Source organism: Pseudophryne corroboree, chromosome 7 (genome assembly GCF_028390025.1).
Source record: "Pseudophryne corroboree isolate aPseCor3 chromosome 7, aPseCor3.hap2, whole genome shotgun sequence".
Lineage (NCBI taxonomy): Eukaryota > Metazoa > Chordata > Amphibia > Anura > Myobatrachidae > Pseudophryne > Pseudophryne corroboree.
Window position 1 is genome coordinate 307,609,343 of NC_086450.1, and position 12,423 is coordinate 307,621,765.

Here is a 12,423-nt window from a genome sequence, read left to right on the forward strand (position 1 = left end):
TCTACTAAGTCCCTGGTGAGTGCCTTTTTTGGAACTGTATGGATATGGATTTTGTAAGGAATGCATTGGAGTGCACCCCAGGCAGTTGATATCTTGGATATAAGCGAGTGCCAACCTACCGAAGATATATAGAGAGAGAGAGAGAGAGAGAGATAGATAGATAGATAGACACAGATATATATATATATATATATATATATATATATATGTCATTGAGGATGAGATGCTTAGTACATCCCACTTTGTATGATACACATCCTGCCCTCTATCGCATGAATTGTGGCTTTTATTAATGCTGTATGCTTAAATAATTGTGAACACTTATGCAAGGGACAGATCTTCTGAAAAGTTGTCTCTTGCGTTGCCTTGAGGCACACCTTCATAAATGGCAGTTTTCTGAGGTTTGACAACATTTTAGTGTTAGTACATCTCGCCCGTAGTTCGTTACATAAGTTTTATGAGCGCTACACTCATTATGTAAACGGTAACAGTATTTCAATCTGTCTTATGTAATAATCATTATGTTGCTGCATGAATTATTCATAGTGTTGGAATAAATAATTTTCATAATATGACGACAATTAACTGGTGGCATCAGAATTCTTATTTTAGTCAATGATTACAGCAAAGGCACAAAGAGCACACAGGGCAGTCTGTAGCAGTACATCTAGGAGTGACATCAGATCTTCCACAAGGTACCTCCCTCTCAGCAGCTCAGAGCACCTCACACAGAACACTCATTAACCTGCTGCACTGCTCAGCCTGTGGAGTCTGCTGGTGAGTTCCCCTCTCATGGTTTACAATTTGTTATTATTAAATGTCAAAGATTTCTAACTTAGATGTTTGTACTCACTTGTGATCTGTGACCCATGTTTTTAAATAGTTTGAATGTGATTAATTGATTGAGATAACTCACAATTTTCAAGCATGTCTGGGTAAGGACAAGTATAATGTTAATGAGTTTGACTTTCATTTAGTTTTTTTTTTTACATGGTTTTGGAAATATTCTATAATCTGTCTGAACCAACAATGTAACATTCAAGGAGTGGGAGATGAGTGACCAAGCTGGCAGAGTTCAGAGTAGACCCTTCTGTGCTGCTGCATGAGAAAGTTGGGACTTGCTGCAAGCTATTATAGACACACCTTACCAGTGGCATAAGTTCGCCCCAGTCGCCCGGAGGCATGATAAAATGTTGGTGCCCCCACCCCTATACATATAGGGAGATATATATATATATATATATATATATACATACATACATCATACATATACGCCATATGTAGATATTTGGTACACAGGGTGAACAGTAGTAGCGTACTCAGGTGCCTTTCACAATAGTATGGATACACACCACACACACACACCTTTCGCTTACACACACATTCCTCTTTTCCTTGCACACACATGCCTTTTTCACTGAAAACACACACCTCTTTCACTTGCACACGCACACACACACACATCTTATTCACTAACTCACACGCCTCTTTCACTTACACACATGCCTCTTTCATTTACACACACGTCTTTTTCACTTACACACACACGCCTTTTTCACTTACACGCGCCTTTTTCACTTACTCACAATTACACACCCACGCCGCTTTCACTTACACACGCCACTTTCGCACAATTACACACACACACTTCACTTATACACACAATTACACACATGCCTCTTTCACTTACACACACACACACACACACACACACACACACATTACACACACACACACACACACATACACACCACTTTCACTTACACACACGCCACTTTCACTTGCACACAATTACACACACACACACACACACACACACACACACACGTCACTTTCACACACAATTACACAAACACACACATGGCACTTTTACTTACACACAATTACACACACACAATTACACACACACATGCCTCTTTCACTTAAACACACAACTTTCCTTTAAAAAACAAAGACACACACCTCACTTAAAAACATTCACACACACAAAAAAAACATTCACACACATAAACACAGTACCGCCAACATTTATTAAAGATACACCCAGTAATCACCCCCCCCCCCCCCCCCACACACACACACACACACACACACACACACACACACAATGCAGCAGCTTGAGGCAGGTGGTGCCAGTGCCTACCTGTTGCTATCCTCATGATGGAGGAAGACAGAGCTTCAGCCGGCCAGCTCTATTGGAAGTTCTGTGAGCAGCTGTGCGCTGGAGCTCCCCCTAGCTGCAGCCAGCTGTCAGCTGAGTTCACTCTGCGCATACGAGGAGACAGCTGCTGTTGCCGTGTCACGATAGTGACACCGCTCCTCTGTCCACTCCAGTCAGATGTGGCGATGGATTGTCGGGTGGTAGGCAGGGGCGTCAGAACGTTTTTAGGTTGGGGGGGCAAGATATAATCTCAATTTGGCGCCCCTAAATTGCTGAATCGCTAAAGGCCAGATCAACACTAAATTCCCACAACCAGAAAAGCATACTATTGTTTTGGCTTCCTCATGTACAGATGTAGCCACACTCATCATCACGACATGGATGGCGTGCCTAGTGTGCCCGCATCTATGGCGTGCACTCTATAGGCTTCAATGGTGCAATCGCCGGCTGCGACTAATTGCAGCACGGCGTATACTGCAGCTTGCGGCGATGCGTATATCCATGCATATGCATCGCGGCAACGATGAGTATGGCTATAACCGTAATTAGTGACCAGAATGTCTGATTGTATGATGTCACTTCAGCTCTCCCATGTCACTCTAGTTTTCTACCACGTGCCCAATGTAGCAGGGAGAGTATATCAAGCACTAGCAGTGACCAATGCAGTGCTGGCGCCGAGGTGACTGATAGTAGTGGCCGTGGAGTTACAGGGAGGGCGAGGGCAGGGGTGCTGAGGGAGAGTTACAGGGAGGGCGAGGGCAGGGATGCTGAGGGAGAGTTACAGGGAGGGCGAGGGCAGGGATGCTGAGGGAGAGTTACAGGGAGGGCGAGGGCAGGGATGCTGAGGGAGAGTTACAGGGAGGGCGAGGGCAGGGGTGCTGAGGGAGAGTTACAGGGAGGGCGAGGGCAGGGACGCTGAGGGAGAGTTACAGGGAGGGCGAGGGCAGGGGTGCTGAGGGAGAGTTACAGGGAGGGCGAGGGCAGGGGTGCTGAGGGAGAGTTACAGGGAGGGCGAGGGCAGGGATGCTGAGGGAGAGTTACAGGGAGGGCGAGGGCAGGGGTGCTGAGGGAGAGTTACAGGGAGGGCGAGGGCAGGGGTGCTGAGGGAGAGTTACAGGGAGGGCGAGGGCAGGGGTGCTGAGGGAGAGTTTAAGGGAGGGCGAGAGCAGGGGTGCTGAGGGAGAGTTACAGGGAGGGCGAGGGCAGGGGTGCTGAGGGAGAGTTACAGGGAGGGCGAGGACATGGGATGCTTAACTGCTGTGGCAACCCCCCCAATGACTAATTAAGAAATTGGAATTTTCCAATTACCTTAATTAGTCTTTAATTACTCACCTTCCGCAGCACTGCCTCTCCTGCAGATCTCCTCTTCTTCTCACAAAGCGATCTTCCAGGGACCTGCCAGGCACAGGAAAGGTACGTACTACCCCTGCACCCCCTCCACGCACACTACACTGCAGCCACTACCCTGAACCTCCCTCCCCCCCCCATACCCCCATAATTGGCACTAGTAAAGGGACAAATATGTGCGCGTCGAAGGCGCGTGCCGCCAAAAAGGGGGCGTGGCTTTGTTGAAATGGGCGTGGCATTGCAGGAAAAGACTACCTTATACCCCAGTTTTGCAACCTGCACGCCCAGACGGTAGCCACCACAGGAAAGAAAAATAATCCTGATTCATGCCCCTTACATTATTTGCCATTTTTCCTCCTTATAGAAATGCCCAGTATACATTATGCCACATACTGCAATGGCCCTTAGACATTATGCCACACACAATAATGCACATGACACAATAGGCACACACTGTAATGCCCCCGACACATACCACACACCGTAATGCCTGTGACACATTATGACAGGAATCGCAATGCCCGTTATACATTATGCTACACACTGCAATGCCCCTGATACATTATAGCACATACAATGCCTGTGACACATTGACAAACACCGCAATGACCCTGAGACATTATACCACATATCACAATGCCCGTGATATAGTATACCATACACTGTAATGCCTATGACACATACCGCAATGCCCGTTATACCCTATGCCACACACCGCAATGCCTGTTATACATTATGCCACACCGTAATGCCTGTGACACATTATGACAGGAATCGCAATGCCCGTTATACATTATGCTACACACTGCAATGCCCCTGATACATTATAGCACATACAATGTCTGTGACACAGTATGACACACACTGCAATGATCCTGAGACATTATACCACATACCACAATGCCAGTGATATAGTATACAACACACCGTAATGCCTGACACATTATGACACACACCGCAATGTCCGTGATACATTGTGCCACACACCGTAATGCCCATTACACATTAAGTTCTACAGTAAGGCTTCTAATTACTTTTAAATTACCTGCTCGTTGCCAGGGGTTTCATGCTCTTGGTTCCATGCACGGTGCCAGGGATTTTCATGCTCAGGGTGTCATGCTCGTTGCCAGGGGTTTCATGCACTGGGTGTCATGCTCGTTGCTAGGGGGTAGTGCTTGTTGCTAGGGCCGTGCTCCCAGTGCCACATATGCCCCCAGTGCCAGATATTCCCAAACAGTGCCAGGTATATGCCCCAAGTGCCAATTATACCCCCCACCCAGTGCCACATATGCCCCCAGTGCCAGATATTCCCCCACAGTGCCAGGTATATGCCCCCAGTGCCAGATATTCCACCACAGTGCCAGGTACATGCCCCCAGTGCCAAAAATACCCCCCCCCCCCAGTGCCACATATGCCCCCAGTGCCAGGTACATGCCCCCAGTGCCAAATATACCCCCCAGTGCCACATATGCCCCCAGTGCCAGATATTCCCCCACAGTGCCAGGTACATGCCCCCAGTGCCAAATATACCCCCCCCCCAGTGCCACATATGCCCCCAGGGCCAGATATTCCCCCACAGTGCCACATATGCCCCCTCAGTGCCTGCTCCCCCCAGATATTCCCCCACAGTGCCAGGTATATGCCCCCAGTGCCAGATATAACCCCACAGTGCCTGCTCCCCCCCCCCCCCCCGCTCCTTTGTGTTGGAGGGACACTGAGGGCACAGCGCGCGCCTCTCCCGTGTCCCTCCTGGCTCTCCGGCCGGTCTAATAAAGGAAGTGCCGGTTCGTGAGCCAATCAGAGCTCACGAACGGCACTTCCTTTATTAGACCGGCCGGAGAGCCAGGAGGGACACGGGAGAGGCGCGCGCTGTGCCCTCAGTGTCCCTCAAACACAGCAGCGGAGGGAAGGAGACCGCAGATTGACATGCGGACGCTCGTCCGCATGTCAATCTGTGCAAAGTCAGTGGCGCCCCCGGAGCCCCTCGCCCCCAAGCCACCGCGAGGACTGCGGGGGCAGTAGTTACGCCACTGAACTGGGAGGCAATGGAGAAGTGCCTCCTGCAGGTCAGGAGCCCGGCGGCAGCCGACTCCATTGCCTCCCACAGTTCCGCCCCTGCACCTTCCAATCACTGAGATGCCAAGGTGATAAGCAGTGTTTGACATTGTTCACCATAAAAAACAGATTTGTAAGTGAAATGGAAGTGTGGTTTTATGCACAGTCGCCTTTTAAACTGCAGCAGGTGTATCCTCCTCCATTAAGAATTGCATCTATAGTAATGTCTTTTGCTGTGAGTGGAGATGTGGATGCATACATGTGTTTTCACTTGCTTTTGCATTACATGCATTGTGAGTTATTCAGCTGAGTCCATATAGATACGTTCAGGGCAAACTCCCGACTCAACGATACCGATCATTTTTTGGTCGGAATTGGCTAATCGAGGATTTCCGACTTGCTGTATATCCTGGATCCGCCAGCCCAAGCCTCAGCAGAACATGGAGCTTCCTGATGTATTGCATGGACCCCTTAAAATCTCATAATACTGTCATATCGCACAGTTACCGCCTAGTAGGGCTATCGTGTGGAGTGCAGCTTGTGGGCAACTTGCAGTGTTGCATTGCCTGTCTAGTTGCAGGGATCCATGGTAAAGCCTTTCCTCACATTAGACTATATAACCCAGGAAAGCCAGCAGCATAGTGGCTCCACACCTAGCATGTGTAGGTAGCTAATGCAGCAACTGTTTCTAATTTTCTGGGAAAATCCCAGGATTTTCTAGGTGGTAATCAAATATTAGCAACTGTTCTATCAGGGAATTAAGAACTTCTTCTTCCTCAAATCCTTAACAATTTAGTAATTATTTATTGTTGGAGCGTCACAATGATCACACCCTAGGTAGACTACAGTTAAAACTAGCTAGTATATATCACATTTGAGGAAGTAACTTTAAAATATGATTTGCATACAGAGCCGGCCATAGGCATAGGCAAACTAGGCAATTGCCTAGGGCATTTGATATGCCTATGGGCATCAGCAGCTTCTGCTGATTAAAATTATATGCGGCATGCCTATATTCTATGTGTAGCATTTCATATGCAGATACAGCCACAGTCTTACACAGTATATAGGCATGCTGCATATCATTTTAATCAGTAGCAGTTGCTTGTGCATCCTAGCCACATAGCAATGCAAATAAGAAGATGCATTTTCAGTAAAAAAAAGATACCCGATGTTAGCATTGAGGCAATATTTATGAGGACACGTCTGTATCCAAGCAGAGGCAGAGGTCACAGTGTTAGTGGCAGTGTGATTGCTGTGTGCATGTAAAATGCATTAATAATGTGCAACATATGTGTAAGGGGCACTATGCATGTCATTATGTGTATAAGGGCATTAATAATTTGCGGCATATGTGTAAAAGGGTACTACTGTATGTGTGTCATTATGTGTATAGGGGCACTAATAATGTGCAGCAAATGTGTAGGGGGCACTATGGGTGTCATTATGTGTATAAGAGCATTAATAATGTGCAGCTTATGTGTAAGGGACATTATGTGTAAAAGGGCATTAATAAAGGTTGTCATAATGTGTAAGGCGCGTTATGTTTATAAGGACATTAATAATGTGTCTCATATGTGTAAGGGGCATTACTGTGTGGAATTATGTGTATAAATGCATTACTAATGTGTGGCATTATGTGTATAAGGTGCTCTACTATGTCGCGTTGCGTATAGAAAGGGCACTACTGTGTCGTCTAATGTGAATAAAGAGCAATAGGGTGTGATGTAATGTGAATAAGGGGCTCTACTGTGAGTAGTAACGTTTATAAGGTAAAGTGATACTACTGTGGGATGTAATATGAATTATGAACACTATCACATGATCAAATGTGAATGAAGTTGCAGTATGTAATTGGAATTGGGGTTACTATTGTGTGGCCATGCCGCTTGCCAGCAAAAAAACCAAACCCTTTTTGGACTGTGCGCCAAATGTGCAAACTGTTCCTATTTAAAATATAGGGGGTACAAACACCAAAATAAGGACTGATGTGGGTGAGGGGTGACGGTGCTGGGAAAGAGGTGCAAGGTCAGAGGCGGAACCAGCGGTGGTGCTAGGGGGCACCAGCCAAAATCTTGCCTAGGGCATCATATTGGTTAGGGCCGGCTCTGTTTGCATAGTCATAGAAACTAAATGCAAGGCAGATCCTGCACCTATTAATTTTTTGCTTTACTTACAAGCATGAATCAGGTGCTAGGGTGTATATTTACTAAAGTGCGGGGTTATAGAAGTGGAGATGTTGCTCATAGCAACCAATCCGATTCTACTTACTATTTATCTAGCACATAAAAGATAATAGCTAGAATCTGGTTGCTATGGGCAACATCTCCACTTCTGTAGCCCCGCATTTTTGTAAATATACCCCTAATTCTCTAGGTGCTCAGTCCCGCACAGGGCTTTTCAAACTCGATCCACAAGACACACTAACAACTCTGGTTTAAGGATATCCATGCTTGAGCATCGGTGAATTAAGTAGTACCTCAGTCATTTTGATTTACTGTAACCATCTCTGCTCAAGCATGGATATCCTGAAAATCTGGACTGTTAGTGTGTCTTGAGGACTGAGATTGAGAAGCACTGGTCTATCATTCTTTATTTCTCGATATATGGGTAAGTACATAAATCAGCTTAAGGACATGGTATCCCAACATTCCACGTGCTTACTACTATCAGTCCCATTACCTGAGCCTATGTATCCTCACAGTCTATTGCAGGGCCAGATTAAGCCTAGGGGGCACTTAAGACGGGGTAGGGGGTAAGTACTGTATATTAGATTGTGCATACCTCCCAACATGACACATTCCAGGAGGGACAACATGCTCTCTATTTGGACTTTCCTCATAATGATTGGTGTCACCTGTGTTGAACTATTTAATTGATGAGAAAGGTGTCTCCACACAGGTGATTGCAATCATAACTTCAGTAGGAAGTCCAAGTGGGAAGCATTCTATACCTCCTGGTATGGGTCATGTTGGGATATATGGATTGGGTATATTATATTTAACCCAATTGTGGTCCTTTATCTTGTCACATGCAAGAATAGCAGCAGCCTCTGTACTACTTATACACATTCTAGCTGTCTGGTTCTGCTGCTGCATAAGAGGGAAAGCTAGCGATGTCAGTATGCTCTGGCTGGGGGGCCTCCTGATAAAGGGGGTCCCGGGGTACAGTATGCCCTGAGCCCCCACTTTAATCTTGCTATGGTCTATAGTGGTATAAAGGCATATGTCGGATGAAGACCATTAGGAAGTACATGGATATACAATATTTACTGTAAGAAGCTCTGCTACACAGGTTGATCAGAATGAGAGTCATACACACGTGATCAGTGAATGGCTTTGATAATGGTCAGTGTAAGGAGCACGATTACGTAAGTTATGAGGAAGTAATGCTGGAGGCAGAATGGAGAAAAACATGGGTCCTTTCATTTACTGTTAAGTAAACCTCAGTCCCAAACAGTAAGAACAATACAACTGATCACGCCTACATGTAGTATAGTCATATTTGCCTACCCTCCCGGAATGGCCGGGAGGCTCCCGAAAATCGGGTGACCCTCCCGGCCCCCCGGAAAGGTGGGCAAGCCTCCCGCTTTCCCACTCGGTTGCCTGCAGCAGTGAACAAGTAGGCGGGCCGAGGGGGTCCGATGACGCGATTCGCGCTGAATTGCGTCATCGTAGCTCCGCCCCCCGCTATGCAGCGCCTCGTTTCTTGGCACAGCACAGCGGGGGGTGGAGTTACGATGACGCGACCCTGATGCAACGCCCCCGGACTGCCCATCCTGCTGCCGGCCACGCCCCCGAACCACCTGTCCTGCTGCCGGCCACCCCCCCCCCCCATTCACCTACAACGCTGCCTCCTCCCGGAGGAAGAGGCAGCAAAGTAGGTAAGCCTGAGTATAGTACATTATACTAGGTCATACTTGCCAACTCTCCCTGAATGTCAGGGAGATGCCCTGAAATAGTAGCCATTTCTCTGACTACCTGAAGAGTGTAGCAATCTCTCTGATTGTAACTTGCCCCAATAAGTGTTATCTTCTTCAGGGCAAAAAGAAATCGGAGCTATATATATCAAATGGGAACATCAGTGTCATTCCCATACCTCTAACTGTCCCGATCCCAGCAGGACAGTTCCGCTATTCGGACACTGTTCCGCTGTCCCACCCGCGGGTCTCAAGAGTCCAGCGGGTGGGGTGGGCAGTTGGGGAAGCTTTGATCAAAGCAGTGAGTGATCACTGAATACATGCTGTGCGCACCTACATGGCACGTATTTAATGCTTGAAGGTGAGCAGGCGGCTGCCCAGCTGCTCCAGGAGCATGCCCCCGCAATGAAGAAAAACAGGTCAGTGCTGTGAGGCCGTGCCCACCCAACGAGAGCCACGCCCATCTCACCCCAGGCCACGCCCCATTTTGGGTCACCCGCGGCTTTGCTGCGCGATGGTCCCGATTAACAGGTTTAAAAAGTTGGGAGGTATACATTCCCCTGCATTGGTTATAAGGCACAACGATCCCTGTGGATACAGGCGTCCTATATAATAACAGGCTAACGCTGCTCCTCACCTCTGTGGTGTGGCGGCGGACACTAGATGGTACCCAACGGAGCAATTCAAGTGTTGCTTTTATCGGGACACACACACCTACACATCTCAGCATGACAGAGCCTCGGCTCCCAGCAGCTCCGTCATTTTGACGGACTGGTAACTCGTTTTTAAATAAGTTTTCTCATGGCCACTTATATGGAACCACTTGTAAAACACAATATACGAGCAAGCCCTGAAAAGTATCAATGTCTTTTCATCAACAAATTTTACTAACTGTGTTGGTACTCATTGACATTTTACTAACACACCTCTCAGATGTAGCAGTACACGTCCACTTTAACACTGTGCTTACATACCTTCCAACTTTCAATGAAGAGACACGAGAAGGAGGTGTGTCTTCTGCCTAGTGGGCGTGGTTTAGTGATGCGAATCCATTATCCAGCATTTTGGGGGCATTCCCAGCGCTTCCTGAGCAGCCCCCTGCTCCCCTCCTAGTACTGAATAGATGCCATGCGCAATCGCACGGCATGTATTCAGAGATCACTCGCTGCTTTACAGGCAAAACAGCGGGTGATCAAAGGCTCCCCCAACTGCCCATCCCCCCCCAACCGTCCGCGGGTGGGACAGTGTCCAAATAGTGGGACTGTCCCGCTGGAATCAGGACATTTGGGAGGTTTGTGTTTGTAAAGGGGGGTACTCACGGGAGAGATGTGTGCTGAACGATCTTAACACAGACCGCTCAGCACACATCTCTCACCCCGCTCAGCACAGCGCGATGTGCTGAGCGAGGGGGAAAGCCGACGGGGGGGCCGCTCACTTCACACAACGGTGAAGTGAGCGACCCGCTAGATTGAGCCTGCATGCAGCTCAATCTAGCATCGGCGATAGCGATGTGCGGGGCCGCGCATCGCTATCGCTGGAGGGCATACACACGGCAGATCCGTGCTTAAAATCTAAGCAATCTAGCAAGATTGCTTAGATTTTAAGCACGGATCTCTCCGTGTGTACCCCCCTTAAGTGTTGCATTCACAATCTCTCAAAAGCAGGCAAGTATGCATTAGTTATAAGGCCTCTGTTGTGCAATGATATTGGGCAAGTGCACACAATTATAGGGCGTGTAAGCTACATGTAGGAAGGCTGCAGGAATAAGATTACCAGGAAGGTGTTTCAGTTTTACATGACTAATAGACTAAGCAGATATGGAGGTAAATATTACATTTATATTGAAGCTTAGGTCTTGATTCAGTGGTGGACGCAATGTTGATATTTGCACAGTTCTGATTATTTTCTACTGCTAGTGCTAGAGGTGAGTTTGGTGAAACTATTTCAGCAATGGACTAAACAGAATTTTTTTTATTTTTTTTCATTTCAAGCTATTGAGAAAAGGCAGCTTGAGCAGACATCTTGACATCACTTTCTTTTCCTGTGTAAAGAAAGCAACAAAGTGTAAAAATAATTTGTCACTTTAGAGGCGAGAACCTACAGATATGTCACACAACAAAGTGTTATTTTGAGTTATTAATAGTTGTAATATTTCCTGTTTATTCTTCTGATCTTACATTTGGGCTTGATGACTACCTGAGGTGGCAGCAGCATCACTGAAGGACTGGGGAAGGATGAGGGGCAGTGTAGCCAAGATGGTGGTGTTGAAACAAAGTACCTGGCCCCTGGCCTTGTGCTCTCTTTGAGGCCCTGCAGTGTCAGTTGTAATCCTGCAACAATACTGTATGGTCATGAAAGAAAGTGATTGCAGCTTAGGGAGCATCATCAAACAATAAACAATGTTCAGGGATCAGTCATTTATAGGGTTAATTTTATTTTTATTGTATTGGTGATGGGAGTCTGTTATTTCTTCTCTACAGTATATATGATTTGATGTTATTTCTCAACTTCATTGTGGTGAGTGAGTCGGGCTGTATGATGGTGTGCTCTCTCTGGTCAGCTGCATGGGGTGTCAAGGAGCCCTGTCATGTGTCTAGTTTATAACAGATTGTGGGAGACAGTGCTGTTGGCCTCTGCCCAGCATGTGGAGATCCTGGCTGAGTTGGGTCAGTGTAGGTAGGGTGATCTTTAATCTCTTCTAGACATGGAAGAACAAGCCCTAGGTCTGTACCTGGTCTGTTGGGCTACTTGTTAGTTAAATTCATGTCCCAGGCATGGGGTGGGTATGGGTCATTAGGTTGACCACTATTGGTCGACATGGGAACCCCAATTAGTTCACCATGTCCACTCGCATGGCTCACTTCACTCGCCATGCTTTGGGCAAGGTGCCTCACTCCGCTACCGCTCCACTCGGCACAGGTTACTGTTCCCAATTGTAGTC

General features: G+C 47.3%; 1 protein-coding gene across 1 annotated transcript in view; it reads left to right on the forward strand.

Annotated features, from left to right (window-relative positions):
* Positions 1–681: 681 nt before the first annotated feature.
* The window catches only part of LOC134943625 (LITAF domain-containing protein-like), a 67,664-nt gene continuing 55,922 nt past the window's right edge, over positions 682–12,423 (forward strand). The window contains exon 1 of the mRNA XM_063932366.1: positions 682–777. The gene's annotated coding sequence lies outside the window, so the exon portion shown is untranslated. The remainder of the gene's footprint in view (positions 778–12,423) is intronic.